This window comes from Vipera berus (assembly GCF_964194415.1).
Source record: "Vipera berus genome assembly, chromosome: 2".
Lineage (NCBI taxonomy): Eukaryota > Metazoa > Chordata > Lepidosauria > Squamata > Viperidae > Vipera > Vipera berus.
This window is the reverse complement of record NC_138203.1, coordinates 72,660,598-72,676,037: the sequence shown is the minus strand read 5'-3', so window position 1 is coordinate 72,676,037 and position 15,440 is coordinate 72,660,598.

The window sequence follows — 15,440 nt, the reverse complement described above, 5'->3', positions numbered from 1 at the left end:
GGCTTAGTCACACCCTAATTCTTCACAGATAATTATATTATTACACTGATGCTTGAACTCAAATGTTTCTGACAGAAGCTCACATACTGCTACATAGATCATCTGAAATATAATTACTGTCTAAAAGATTTAGTGTGTTTGAATGCAAGGACTCTACGCATTCCTGGGTACAGAAAACTAGCAGGAATTGAGAAGAATCCATACTAGCCATCCAAACAGCACAATTGTAGAATAATCAAGCCTGCAAATGCCACAGCATTTCTATGAAGATTTAGTGCAGGGGTCTGCAACCTTGACAACTTTAAGAGTTGTGGACTTCAGCTCCCAGAATTTCTCAGCCAGCATAGCTGACTGAGGAATTCTGGGAACTGAAGTCCACAACTCTTAAAGTTGTCAAGGTTGCAGACCCCTGATTTAGTGAAAGGGCACTTAGATATTGAGAGACATAGAGCCTTCTAGAAGGTTGTCTTAGTTGACCCTGTGTATACCTTTGGAGTCCCCTGACTCCTTCCTTTCATCACCTTCTTATTTAGTGGAAATATTTTGAACAGACATTTTATCTTGCTTTTCTATATGAAAGTAAATTAAATAGTCTACAAAGATAGAAAAGGAATAATAATCACTATAAATAGTACATTATCCAAATCTGCCAATATACAGATACTGTATGTCTGAAGACAAGTCTGCTATTACAGATTAGTCCTCAATTTACAGCCGTTCATTTAGTGACCATTCAAGTTTACAATGGCACTGGAAAAAGTGACTGATGAGCAGTTTTTCACACTTACAACTGTCATGTGTTTAAAATTTGGAAGCTTGGCAACTGGCATATATTTATGACAGTTGCAGTATTCAGGGGTCATGTTTCGAGACATTCTGATGAGCAAAGTCAATGGGGAAGCCAGATTTACTTAACAGCCCTGTTACTAACTTAACAACTGCAGCGATTCACCTAACAACTGCGGCAAGAAAGGTCGTAAAATGGGGCAAAACTCAACAACTGTCTTGCTTAGCAATGGAAATTTTGAGTTCAGTTGTGGTTGTAAACCAAGGACTCCCTGTCCTTGTGAGAAGGATAGAGAAAACAGAATGAAGATTTAAATGTAACTGGCATACCAGTGAAGACAATACAACATAGATTTCCAGAAGATTATCCTTAAGTCTGGTTTGGGATAGAAACAGAATCTTGAAAACGGAGATTGGCAGTTTTACAAATAGGGGGAAAATGATTTCAGAGGTAGGTAAATTGTGCTTGGCCAAAGTCCTTTGGTAAAAGTTTCCCAAATGCTCCAAGCTCTTTCCTCTCTGTTAGCTCATTCATTTGTTCACTCACTCATTCATTTCAAATCGACAGCATCCTATGTAAAACATGGCCAATTGCAAGGGGCAATTGAAATAGAGAGTTCACAGGTTCTGCTATGCCATTAATGAAATCATAAATTAGACTCATCAGTTTTGCTTTTTAAACAAGTGGGTAAAAGACCCCCAGGTAGCATATAAAGCTAAAAGAACTTTCTGAGACAAGGAGGCAACGAGACAATTCAGGGAAGGAAATGCAGCAGGATAATTCAAGAACAAAATAAGGGTCGAGCCATTTGCCAGAAAGCAAAGTTGTGCCAAGAAAGGGCCACAAACAGCTGTTGGCAGACCAGGGAAAACCCAAGTTAGTCTTTCAATTGAGCTAAAACTCACAAACATGCTTGGTGCCTGGGCAGAATAGGAAGGCATTAGGTGCTCACGCTGAAGAGTAAGGATACAACCCCAAACAAACACAAAAGATGAAATGGCTGTGCAATTGATGCTGAACTCAGTGTGGAATCAGGACAAGAGATCAAAAGTATTAATATGGGTGGGGTGGGGTGGGAAGGAGCCCCCATGGAGTCCTGGATACCTGAGTCAATTAAGACAGTGCAGCACAAACTACTTGAGAAGGAAAACTGCTCTTGGCACAAGCCATCCTGCCCATTCATTCATTCTTGGCATTTGCCTTTTAAAGAGAGACTCTCTCATTTCATGAGGGTTGTAAATTGTTGAATTCACAAGATAATGTGCCAGATCCCTCCCAGTTAGAGGCCATAAATCTTCTCCCTCTGACTGTTTAACAAGGCAACCCATACACACATAGTAGCGTTAAGAGGCTCATCAGAAACACCAGCTACTCAAAAATACCAAATAGATTTCGGCTTATTTGAAAGACCATTCGCAACAACGTTATATTATGGAGTGGAAAAAGTGGATTGATTACATCCAGAACAAATATGGGACTAAAAAGTTTCATTTAGCATTTGTATAAGTTTTGATGTGATATTACTATTGCTTGTAGTCATTTTATATGAGCTAGAGTGCGATAGACTTAATAGTTTATTGTTGTTAACATATGGTTGTTTATGATTTTTACCTTTATACCTCGTATTTAGCTCTGGGAAGTCGGGGAGGGGGGAGGGGGAAGGGGTGGGGGGAGGGATAGGGAGGGTTAGGAAGGGTTGGGTGGAGGGAGGGGGGAGGGATTGTTAAAGATAAAATGTATTGTAAAACTTTTCAATAAAAAAAAATACAAAATAGGTAGAGCATAGGTCTGCATACATGAATACACACCATGCATAGGTAGGCGTGATTGTGTGAAAGGGGCCAGTTGGCACAAAGGGTGGAAGAACTATGTTAACTCTAGCATACAGCCTGCAGAGTTCATGCAAGTAACTGGCTGAGACTTGGCATCAGCAACATTTAGGCCAATCAGATACAAATTGTGTTAATTACATAGAACTGAAATATACTTTACCCACAGCTCATTTGTCTCTGCGGTAGCACAAAGGCACATTGTTGGTTTGTTGGTTTGTTTTTTTGACTAGCATCCAATAATTATTGTACAGTTTCCCAAAGGAAAATAAATATGGCAGTCGAGGCAGTAATACCTCTGAGGCTGCTCATCTCATCCCATCTGCTGTTTATTTCATTAGCAGAAATAACAACAGCCTAATCATAGACCTCCCTGCAAACCCCCCCCCCCCCACACACTCCTTTGCCTCTTTAAGGGATCTGTCTAGATAATTTGTCATTGATGAGTAGACAATATATTTTCCTCAACCATACAATATTTTTCAAGCACGACTTGAAATACAGCCCAATTGGATGGCACTTAGAACTTTCCTTTTAAATGGGGAGTCATTATAATCAACAATTCCAAAATGTATTTCAGCTCACTTAAGCATTCTAAACCAAAGCTAATGTATGCAGGGCTGAGTTCCAGAACCTGCTTTTGTTACGCAACTTTTAATACAAGACTAATATTCCTTCATTTGCATAGATACCACCTACTAATAAAGAATAATTTCTCCAGCCACATGAGCATTTCTTCGGAATATTATTAAATCTATTCTATTGTGAATGTATCAGAGGAGAGTGTGAAACAGGAAATGCAGAACAAAATATCTCCCCCATTATTAACTAATTTCAGCAACCAAAATATAACAAACTCCCTATGTAAATGAAAGTGGATCCAGATAAACATTTTTAAGGTTGAACCCAGAATCCGCTAAACTGAAGATGAATTGTATATAGGCGGTGCGCTGTATATTTGGGGATATATCTAGTACTGTATGGTATTCTGATTGACATGTATGTTGTTTGCCTCCAGACAATGTAATTACAGTCTTTTTTTTTTAAAAAAAACAGATTTTTAAAGTGTTATAATATGTACCAGTTATTGACTTAGCTTTGCTACCATTACTTTATTGTTAAATTCATTGAATGTGAATAAAAATGACATTCTTTCTTGCTTTTTTAAATGCATATTTTATCTTCAGAGGATAAGTCTATTCCTTCTCCCCAGTTTTGCAGACCTATAGGCTGGAGTACCTCCTATATTTCTGAGGTGTTTTAAGTTAATATTTCCAAAGACTTGTGGACTTCAACTCCCAGAATTCCCCAGCCAGTATCCTATTACACTTTTTCAAGGCCTACTGATTGGTTAACAGTAGTAACCTATTTAACAATGGCCACATGCCAATGGTATTATCATTGAAACTTTGTGTCAGAAATGTGTAGAAGCTACTTTTCAATCAATTTTCTCAACAGCAAAGAGGCTTCTGTATTTGGTAAGCAGATCTCTGATCTCCTGGTTTTCATAGAACACCATTCATCTTCAAATTGCAATGCTGCTTATGAATTCAACTCAACTCAACTCCTGGAAAAGATCTGGAGTTAATGCAAGAATTGCAGAAGTCCTAATAACTGTCTATTTATACTGGAATTTTTCCTGTGGTTCTGTTTCTGATGTAACAAGATAACAGAGTTGGAAGGGATCATGGAGGTCTTCTAGTCTTACCCCTTGTTCAAACAGGAGATCCTATACCATTTCAGACAATCTCTTTTTAAAAGCCACCAGTGATGGAGCACCCACAACTTCTGGAGGCAAGCCTTTCCATTGGTTCCACTGATAAATAGATGCCAGTTGTCAACTCAAAGAGCTGGTTTGATAAGAAATGCATAGGTGTTTTTCTTTAAAAAAATAAAAGCATTAATGGTCACTTACAAGCTTTACAGGACCAGTACTAGATTGGTTTTTCTGTGTACCAATCTGACACACAAGGGTCAGAATAAAGCTTTATCTAGAAAGAAAATTAAGGATGCACTGAGAAAACTCCAAATGTTTGCAAGTAACCTTGCAACCTCAAAGCAATGACAGAGCATTCACAAGGGCTGCCCTCACTGTTGCTTATGGAAGACAGCATAACATTTCCCTTTCAGAATGATGTTGCCCAGATGCAACATTGGAGAGGAGGCTGAAAAGAGTAGGAGGCATGTCTTTTTGCATTGTGCATTCTTTTGTGACATCCACTCTGTTCTCACTGTCCCTTTTATTTTTATTTTTTATTTATTTTATTTTAATTCCATTTATATCCCGCCCTTCTCCGAAGACTCAGGGCGGCTTACAAGCTTAGCAGTAGCCTTCATTCTATGTATATGCCTGCTTATTAGGGCTTTCACACACACACCCCAAGCGGCATTATTACAAAGTCAGCTTAATTGCCCCCAACAATCTGGGTCCTCATTTTACCTACCTCGGAAGGATGGAAGGCTGAGTCAACCTTGAGCCTGGTGGGACTCGAACCTGCACTAATTGCAGGCAGCTGGTGTTACTTAAGGAGGCATTAGCCCACTGCTCCACCAAGGCTCTTTTAGTGAGTAGGCCGGCTAGATCTTAATGTTATTCATGTTTAATTTCAGCCAATCTTGACACATCAGTCACTCTCATTGTTATAAAATGCTGTCTGGCTGCCTTAAGTGTTAGGGGAAAGTTGACCCTTGGTTCTTGTTATTGTTCATTCACATTCCTCAGGTAAATGAGGTTTCTGATACCAAAAAATGAAAGGTATTTTCAGGCTGGCTAGCTTGTTTTTACAGGACTATAGGACAGGTAATCCTTGACTTATGATCCCAAATGGGACCAGAATTTCCATCACTAAACAACGCCATTATTAAGCGAGTCACACCAGATTTTTGGACTTTTTGCCACGAATATGAAGTGAATCAACTGTTGTTAAGTGAATCATATGGTCATTAAGCAAATCTGACTTCCTCTATTGACTTTCTTTCTTGGAAATGCTGATGGGAAGGTCACAAATGGAAATCATATGAGCCCAGCATTCTGTAAACAGGATAAATATGTGCCAGTTGTCAAGTGCCTGAATGTTGATCCTGTGAGCTTGGGGATGCTGCAACGGTTGTAAATGCGAGGACAGTTATAAGTCACATTTTTTTCACTGCCTCTGCAACTTTGAATGGTCGCTAAATGATCTGTTGTAAGTCATGGACTACCTCTATGTGCTACATCACTGCTTTTGTATTGGAAATGTGGGTTATTTGCTTAGCTGTATTTAAATCTTGTTCGTTTGGTCAAAGACCATTCATCAATATTTACAGTATTTTACCAGGAGCCAACAAAAGGATCTCACGAGCTAACAAGGATAAAAGAGGAGCTTTAGCTCTTTGCATACATCATCAAAAATCATTAATGAAAGGCCAAGAATTTCAAAAACGCATTACAGAAGTCTGATTCACCTGGAAGGTGTTCTAGTGGCTTCTGCATGAAAAGAAGACGAATAATGTGTTCTTAGAGAGTAACACACAGGTAGTCCTCAACTTACGACCACAATGGAGCTCAGAATTTCTTTTGTTAAGTGAGACAATTGTTAAGTGAATTTTTCTCCATTTTATGACCTTTCTTGCCCCAGTTGTTAAGTGAATCCCTGCAGTTCTTAAGTTAGTGACACAGTTGTTAGGTGAATCTGGCTTGCCCACGGACTTTACTTGCCAGAAGGTCGCAAAAGGGGATCACACGACACCGAGACACTGCAACTGTCACAAATATGAACCAGTTGCCAAGCATCTGAATTTTGATCATGTGACCATGGGGATGCTGCAACGGTCGTCGGTGTGGAAAATGGTCACTTTGTTCAGTGCCGTTGTAATTTTGAATGGTCATTAAATCAGGGGTTCCCAACCAGGGGTGCGAGACAATATTCCAAGAGGGTGCGAAAACTTGGGTTTTCAAAATTGTAGTGTATATGCATAATTCGTTGCCATTATTTCAAACTTTCGTAAGGGGTGTGAGAATTTTTCAGAAGCGTTCTAGGGTCTACTTGTACTACATTCAGAATATTACCAAGTGCTTTTTGTTGGCCAATATGGTTAGTTTAATGTAGGGGTGTCAAACTGCCGACCTGTGGGCCGGATGCGTCATGCCGAAACCACGCCCACCCCAGCTCCGGCAATGGGAAAAAAGTCATGATACGTCACGGCATGTCTCGTGACGTGGCGAGTTTGACGCCCCTGGTTTAATGAGACAGCGTCCTTCAAGTTGAGCTTGATTCTCACTGACTTCCAATGTGCTGTCTTCTTGAACAAGTTAGGCCACAGGAAGGCATTAAATTAAACAAACCTGATATTTTGAGGGAAATTGATTAACAGCCATTTCTTTTCCAGGTATTGGCCTGCGCATATGGAACCCATTTATTTTACTTTCTTATTTTATTTCTTCAGACATACCATGTAGAAATGTTTTTCTTCCACTGGAAATCACAATAGTTTTACCATACTATGACATTATTCATTTGTGTATTTTAGAATGGCTGTTTGCCAACTCTTCTGACATTTCTAGATCAATGATTTATGGATTAAGAAATATTGAAGGTAATTAATCAGCAGAGAAAATATATTTTCATGTGTGCTTCCTTTGGGCTTCAAGAACTATAATAAAACTTAAGCCATTGGAGGAAGACGGGTCATCCTGAGCATTAAAATCAACAGAATGCAATGAATATTCTCTATACCCACACAGTTTGTAAAACATATGTCTTCTTACTGTTATTAATAGTATTAGTATTAAAAATATTTCAAGTTGAGCCATGTCTTCCTGCTCAGAGTCACTCAAGATGTGGAGTTCATAATACATATTAACAATATAAGCTTCTTTTTCCTGGGAGAATATTACGAATGAAGCTGTGACCATACTATATAAGTTTTTTCTCGAATAAATGACTGAACTGCTGTTCATAACACAAACACAACATAGATTTCAGCAACACAACCCTCTGCTGATGTCTCTTGAGATTTGTCATGTGCTATTACAGCTGTCTTCAGCTTGAATCATTTTTATAGTTCCACGTAAACTGACATAACATCCAGATTTTTGCCAGGAATATATGTCAAACAATAGTTTAAAATAGTATATATAACATTTGGATGACCAGGTCTTCCAGAATGATTATATCCATTCGTGAACTTTGTGCTGGATACAAGGTTAGATTCATATTTATTTTTTCACAGTGCTACACTGGAGGCAGCTGTTCTTTATAAGGATTAAAATTCTCACTAATATTTAAATACAAGTTCACAGGCTCAGAAAGCCTTCCTGCTTACAAGACACTACATAAATCACTAAACTCTAAATCAGGGGTGTCCAACCTTGGCTACTTTAAAACTTATGTATTTCAACTTCCAGAATTCCCCAGTTAGCATGACTGGCTGGGCAATCCCGGGAGTTGAAGTCCACAGGTCTTAAAGTGCACTAAATGATATGCTCTTAGACTTTAACAGTACAGTATGTTTGTGAACATGCACTGAATATCAACCCATGACCCACTGCAGTTTCTTCTATTGCTTTAACACCAGTGTTTACTAGGTCACGTTCAACCTTTCATAAATCTCCCATAATGACACTTGAAAGTAATAAAACCTTGGGGACCATTGATTTTATGCCATCTGTGATTGATCTGAACATATTATATACAAAGACATTTGAAGTCGCATGGGCCAAATACTGACTATCACTATATCACAAGCACACAATAGAAGGAAAGGGAGAGATATAACATGTGGCCTTACAACTAACAAGTGTAGGCTGCAAAAATCAGGATCACACTCTAGAATAGATCATTGGTTCTTAAGCTGTTTCTACAAGTTTCCCTTTTCTCAGTCTTGAATAATATCATTACTTCCGTCCCCCAAAATCCTCAGTCTCTTTAACAGCTGTCCCAAATTGGATCCTCAGTTATAAACAAGCAATTAGAAATTGCTCCACTACCCCACGATAAGCCTGTAATTACCCCCAGTTTAAGAACCACTGTTCTAGCTGGCAGGAAAACACTGTAATGGATAATATTTTTAAAACTCTGTTGCTATCTAGCGGTTGTCTGTATTTCTGCACTCAGATTTTGTAGCTCTTATGTTTCTTCATTTCCTAGACAGGAATAATGTGATTCAATATACCACATTTATTTCCTGTATTTTCTGATTTTGTATACTGCTAAACTCAGAAACATTTTCAACATAATAAATGAAATTTGTAATATTGCTAGTACCCTGATAAGAATGAATATTTATGACTCTGAACAATTCCCAATCTCAAAAGGTGCCAAGAAAGGCTGCCATTATATACTTTATTAGCTAATCTCATTATAGAAACAATAGTGGTAGCTTTTCTTAAGAAGAAGGAAATTATAGGGACTTCCGGGTTTTGCATCTGCAGCACATGGCTGCACGAGAGCGGATCTCCGCTCTCCACAGCTAGTTTCTTCCTGCTTGGGGAACCCTAGATGGGTTTGAAGTTGCCCCGGAGAGGTGACTGTGAAGGAGGGGCACCCCGTTGATCATGAAGCAATGGCAATCACTTCGTTTGATCCAGGGAAAGCCCTCCGAACCTGACAGGAGAAAGGCTAGCATGAGATCAGCGTCTAGCCCAAGCTGCTTGCAGTCGAAGTCCCAGAGCATGAACTTAAACATCGGTGAACAGTGTGCTTGGAATTGGTGAAAGTACTGATCTTCTTTCTTCTATCTACTATTTAAATCCTTGAAAAGATCTCCAAAGCAAGAAAACCTCCAGCAGTGAAGGGAGAGGATTATATCCCCATTCCCTTACAGACGGAAGTGGCGAATTAACATAAAAAGTTGAAAGAGATATACTAAAATTTGAATTAAAATATTTCAGTCTGGACAAATCTAGGAACTAAAAAACTGTCAAGATTATACCGTAAAAAATTTCTGATGGCATTATAAAAATATATAACAAAAATAACTTTTTAATGGAAAGAAAAATTGAAAAAAGAAATAACTGCTGACACCTAGTGGAGAGTCAAAGAATAGAACACCAACAATAAGGACTCAGAAATTGGCAGAATGCTCAGAAACAAAGAAAAAGTTCTTCCTTTGAATTGCAAATAACCTTGAAGACAGCTGGGAACAAAGGAAGAGCCAGCTATAAGATTAAAAAGTGTTTGAAAGAAAAACAATACAAAACACCTGGACTGTTGCTTAAACCTAAAAACTGTTTATGGGTAAAAAAAACCTTTGGCTTTTTAGCTAATCTTTTAGAGGAGAATTTGCAGGATTTAAAGTGGCTTAATATACTGAATCTGTAATTTTGACTGACTGATAAATTGACTTTTGAATTAAAACATTGATGAAAGATTATTTGAAGGGGGGAGACAACATGGATATCATATCAAAAAATGACAGGATGCCACATTCAATATTTTCTCCTGAAGGACTTAGCCTGGAAAATCAAGGGCCTCCAGAAGCAATACTTCAAGGCAAGATAAATACTTTCCCTGAGGAAATATATGTAATGTTAGGACAAATACAAATGACAATCGATTCAAACCACGATGAAATTCGAAACAACTTTGAGGATTTAAATAAGCATATTTCCACTCTAAATCTACAATTAAAAAATACCTAGGTTTCCGGTTCACGCACACGGCGCTTCCGGACGTGCAAGGACAATCTGCTTTCTGCCGTCCATTTCTTTCTCCTTTGGAGGACCCTGAAAAGGGTCAAAATCGCCCTGGAGGGGCAATTACCAAGAGGAGGACTTCTCTGTGATTGTGGAAGGGCGGCAGCCTTCCACTGGAATCCGGGATCATCTCCTTTGGCCTGAAGAAGAAGAGACCGGCCATAAAGATGGCTGATCACTAAGCCACTCCCTGCCGAAAGCCAAAAGTACTACCTAGCATTAAGAAGCAATCTGGAGGACCTGGGTGAGCTTTTACCTTCCCTAATCATCTTCCTGTGGGACTTTCCTGAAAATCTCCTTCCCCTTGTTTTGAGAAAATGGCAAATATCTACTTTGGGAACAAATCTTAAAGCCTCAAAGTTACAAAAGAAATTCAATTAATTCAGCAAAGAATTAATTTCATCTGTATCTACTAAAAAGCTTCTATTTGTTACTGGGGATTCACTATCCCATTTTCTCTCTAAACTGTGAATTAAAGAAAAAATTTGGACTAATTTTACAAAAGTGCTATATTAATTTGGAAAAAGAAAAAAAAACCTCTTACATTGCATGTTGTATGTTATTGATGATATCTTGTGGTGTAACCTGGTACAGCAAGTAAATTTCCCTTTTCTGTTGTGAGAGCTGACTGAATAACAAAGCTGTCCTTGAAGATAAGTGTGGGAACACCTGGCACTGATTACAACTCTTCAGGAGGTGGAAAATCTTTGACTATTATTAAAACAGCATCCATGGAAGATTTAACTGCAAACAACAATGAAATGGATGAATACATTCTGCCACTTGATTATAAACTGATACTGGATATGATCTTGGCAATGACAGAGCAAATTAAAGCCAAACTGCAAGAAAAATCTGACAACTTAAAGCCACCAAATCAAACTCTGAATTTAAATGAGGAAAAGATAACCCAAAATCAAATAGAAGTGAAAACTAACATCAGAATAAGAGATTTTAAAGAACAGCAAAAGCAACCTACAGAAAATCTTAAAGTCCAAACTTTAATGGTAACTACAAAACTTACAAGCCAAAAAATAACAGCACCTGAACAAAGCAACATCAAGAGTGAAGACATTAAAGGCCTCCAAATATGCTATATTGAGAATTCAATTAATCAAATAACCATAATACCAGCTACTACTTTCTACCTAACCCAGATAGAATTGGAAGTTCAAAAAGACTTGACTGATTTAATGACAACTATATTATATCAACCACCAAAAATTGAACTATTAAAGCAAAAATACAATGATTACAAAGGGGACATCTTCCTTGCAAAACTGACATTTGGATACGCTCCCTGGATTCAAATAAGGGGTATAGGAAGAAAGGAAGATATATTTGAGAACTTAAAGATACCAAGAGCGAAGCATGATTGTCACAAAAGGAAGCCAAGAGTTAGATTTAAAAAACTGAACTTGTTTCTTTTTTGGGATTCCTAAAGATAGACTATAAAAATATCTTTCTATGGATCAAGGGGAATCTCAAAAAAAATTATCACTGATTTTACATATAGCTTTTAGATCTGTAAAGGAAATATAACTCCGAATCATATTATAGAATTTGGAATGATATATCAAAAGATAGAATGTTAATAATTGATGTACAGTTAAGAAGATTTATAGAATATTCAGTGGCTGTTTTTGAACTATAGTATAGAATCTAGAATTTTAAGATGAAAACTAGACTTTAATGGTAAAACATAAGAATGTTTTGTAATGACCAATATAGGTTTTGTAGACAAAAGAGCTATTCTTTATTGAAATAGGGAATTGTGGCTTACCCAAAATTAAGCTTTCTTCTATATACTATAGGCTATTCTAGAATATCCTATTGCAATTAGATAAAAATTAAAAACAGGATATTGATATGTATCAGTGAAAAAAAATATATCTTGAATTTTATTGATTGACTGGGCTATAACTAGAAATATACTAACTTGTTTATTTTGACTATGTGATCACTAAGGGAATTAGAGAGGGCATCTCTGTTGATGTAACCTCAACTATTTACAACTGGTTATTTTTTATTTTAACTACCCAACCACCATATTCTTTCACAAATACATTTATATGTAAATATTAAAAAATCAATAAAACTTGTATAAAAAATTTAAAAATACCCAGAAAATAACAACAAAGGAACAAACAAATCAGACAGCAGATTAGTAACTAGAAGAGTATGATCAAATTGATGAAATAACAAAGGAAAAGAATTACAATTTGACACAAACAGAAAAAAATCTACAAAATTCTGATACAACAAGAAAAATTGATTAGGAGAACTATTAAAAGTTTGCGGGACAGAAAGAATTTATTTTACTTACTTCATCTTTTGTATTCCCAACAACATTTGTAAAAATACAGGAACTGTTGGGTAAGCAGATTACATCAACTTGGAAAAATACTTGGCAAAAGAAGATCAGAGACAGATACAAGAGATTTAACTTGTCCAACCAGATGGACTATTATGTGAATAAACATTTGTTTGAAACAAAATGAAGGAAATTACAGGGATTAAAGTAAGAGACATAAATTATCTATTAAATTTATTTTGCATGATTTATTGATTTGTTCAAATTTTGGTAACATAGCTATTGTAATTACATTAGGATGGAACTGAAGAGTTTGCAAAAGTATCAGATTTATCAGTATATTTACAAAACTTGCAACTAACTTTGTTCCATGCCTATCCTAAAATACAAAGAGACCTAGAATTTTTTTTTTTCCTCCGGCTCCAAAGATGGCGGACGCGCTGGGGAGAGCTCCGTAGCCCCCAACGGTAAGGCGTCCCCCCAGGAGCCCCCCAGGGATGTCAGCGGACCCCTGGGGTGGGGCCAGAAATTCGGGCAGATGAGCTGGGCAATGGTACCACCCGCTGCCTCCCGAAACAGCAGCAGGGGTGCCGGGACATCTCCGCCTCGCCACCTGGGCCGTTGGCAACCGTTATAAACGGGGGCCAGCGCCTCTGCCCTGCCTCTACCTCTGTTCATGCTGCCGGGCAGGGGCGGCGTCTCCACGGATCAGCTGTGCGGCGGAGGCGCCTACAGCGGCGATGGCGACGACTCCCAAGCTCCAGCTCGGTCGCCTATTCGAGGAGCCGGCAGCCACGATGGCAGTGGCGGCAGGGCTTCCCCAGGCCCGCCCCCTGGCCCTTGGCAGGCATCCAGGAGGGGCCGGAGGCTCTGCTCTGCCCCTGTTCTGAACCAGCCAACTACCGGCCTTGTAATAAGGCAAACCCCTGTTCAAGCAGTAGAGACTGGAGAGCGTCTGAGGCTGCAAAGCGTCTGCCAAGTTTAATTCACAAGCAAAACAACAGAACAAGAAACACAGGAACTTGAATCCTCAAGCGGAAGGGTTGCTTTCAGCAACCAGCCCCTCCCCAAACACTCCTTTTATTTAGAGTTCAGGGCGTGGTCTCCCTGTGCCTCCTCCCGAGGAGTCCCACAGCCTTTCTTTGTTTGTTCCTGCTCGACTGCCTCCTGCGTCGGGCGTCCTTGAACAGGGCCAGCTGTGGGTCATCATCCTCCGCACTATCGGGCTCACGCAGCTGAGAAGAGGGCCCCGGCTGAGGGCTCTGCGAAGCCTCCAAGCCATCATCAGCCAGTTCGTCTTCCACACCCTCCTCCTCCCCCTCATCTGAGTCATCCGATACATCTGAGCCGGCTGCCGGACCCACCGGCTGGCCCTGAGTCACAACAGCCCCGGCCCCCTGATCGGCTCCTGATCGGCTCCCGGGCGGCAGCGGCGTCTCCGCGGATCAGCTGTGCGGCGGAGGCGCCGGCTGCGAGGACTACAGCGGCGACTACAGCGGCGATGGCGACGACTCCCCAGCTCCAGTTCGGTCGCCTAGTCTGGGAGCCGGCAGCCACGATGGCAGTGGCGGCAGGGCTTCCCCAGGCCCGCCCCCTGGCCCTGGGCACGCATCCAGGAGGGGCCGGAGGCTCTGCTCTGCCCCGGCCCCCTGATCGGCTCCCGGGCGGCAGCGGTGTCTCCGCGGATCAGCTGTGCGGCGGAGGCGCCGGCGGCGAGGATGACAGTGGCGGCGGCGACGACTCTTCTTTCCCAGTCTGGTCGCCTATTCAGGGAACCGGCAGCGACGGTGTCAGTGGCGGCAGGGCCTCTCCAAGCCCGCCCCTGGACGACGACAACCATCGCAGCCATCCGGGGGGGGCGGAGGCTCTGCTCTGCCCCGGCCCCCTGACCGGCTCCCGGGCGACGGCGGCAACATCTCTGCCCTGCCCCAACCCCCCCACCTGTTCGACTCTGGCAGCGTCCCCAAGCGACCAACGGAGGCGCTGCGGACCAGCTGGGTAGCGGAGGCGGCGGCATCGTCGGCAGCGGCGACGGCGAGTACCCCGCGGGGCCCTAGCCTGTCATCTCCCCACGGGCCCGAACACCGGCGGGGGCAGTGGCGATGGGGCGCCTCTAACCCGCCCCCGAGCCGCTGCAACTGCTACAGCCATCCGGAGTGGGGCCGGTGCCTCCACCCTCGGCTCCCTATTATGCCTCCCTGGGCAACAGCGGCGCCAGGGATGATCAGGAAAGACCCCGCGGATCTAATGGATCAGCTAGGCGGCGGAAGAGACAGCCGCAGCAACCGCCCTGAGCAGGACCGGAATCGTTGCCCTGCTTCGACCTCCTGGCCTGCTCCTGAACAACGGCGGCATCTCCCTGGGATCAAGGAGATGCCACAGACCGGCTATGCGGACCCGATCGACCACCACCGAGGGGCCTTTGACAGCGGCGCTAAACTTCTCCAGGCCCCGGTCAACCAACTCACCAAAAACCCCTCGACGGCAGCACCACTAGATGCGGCGTGGCGTTCCCGGCCCGCACCCTAGGTGCCGACGGTATCTCCGTTCCGATCAACACCCCTAAAGACGCCAGGACGCAGCTGACCGTTGGAGATGACGGCGACTAGACCACCAAGGCCATCAACATCTGGCCTCCACCAGCTCCGAACCCCCCTGCCCTCCCTCGCCCCACAGGACATGATGGGCCTGGGTGCAAGCCACGGTGGCAGAGTGGCCTGTCCTACACCTGCAGCCCCATAGAGGTGAGAGCTCTATGGGGTATGCTTCACCCAGAGTGGGTCCTGGACCACCCCCAGAAGCAGAATCACAACCCATCGTGAGAGGATGGGGAGT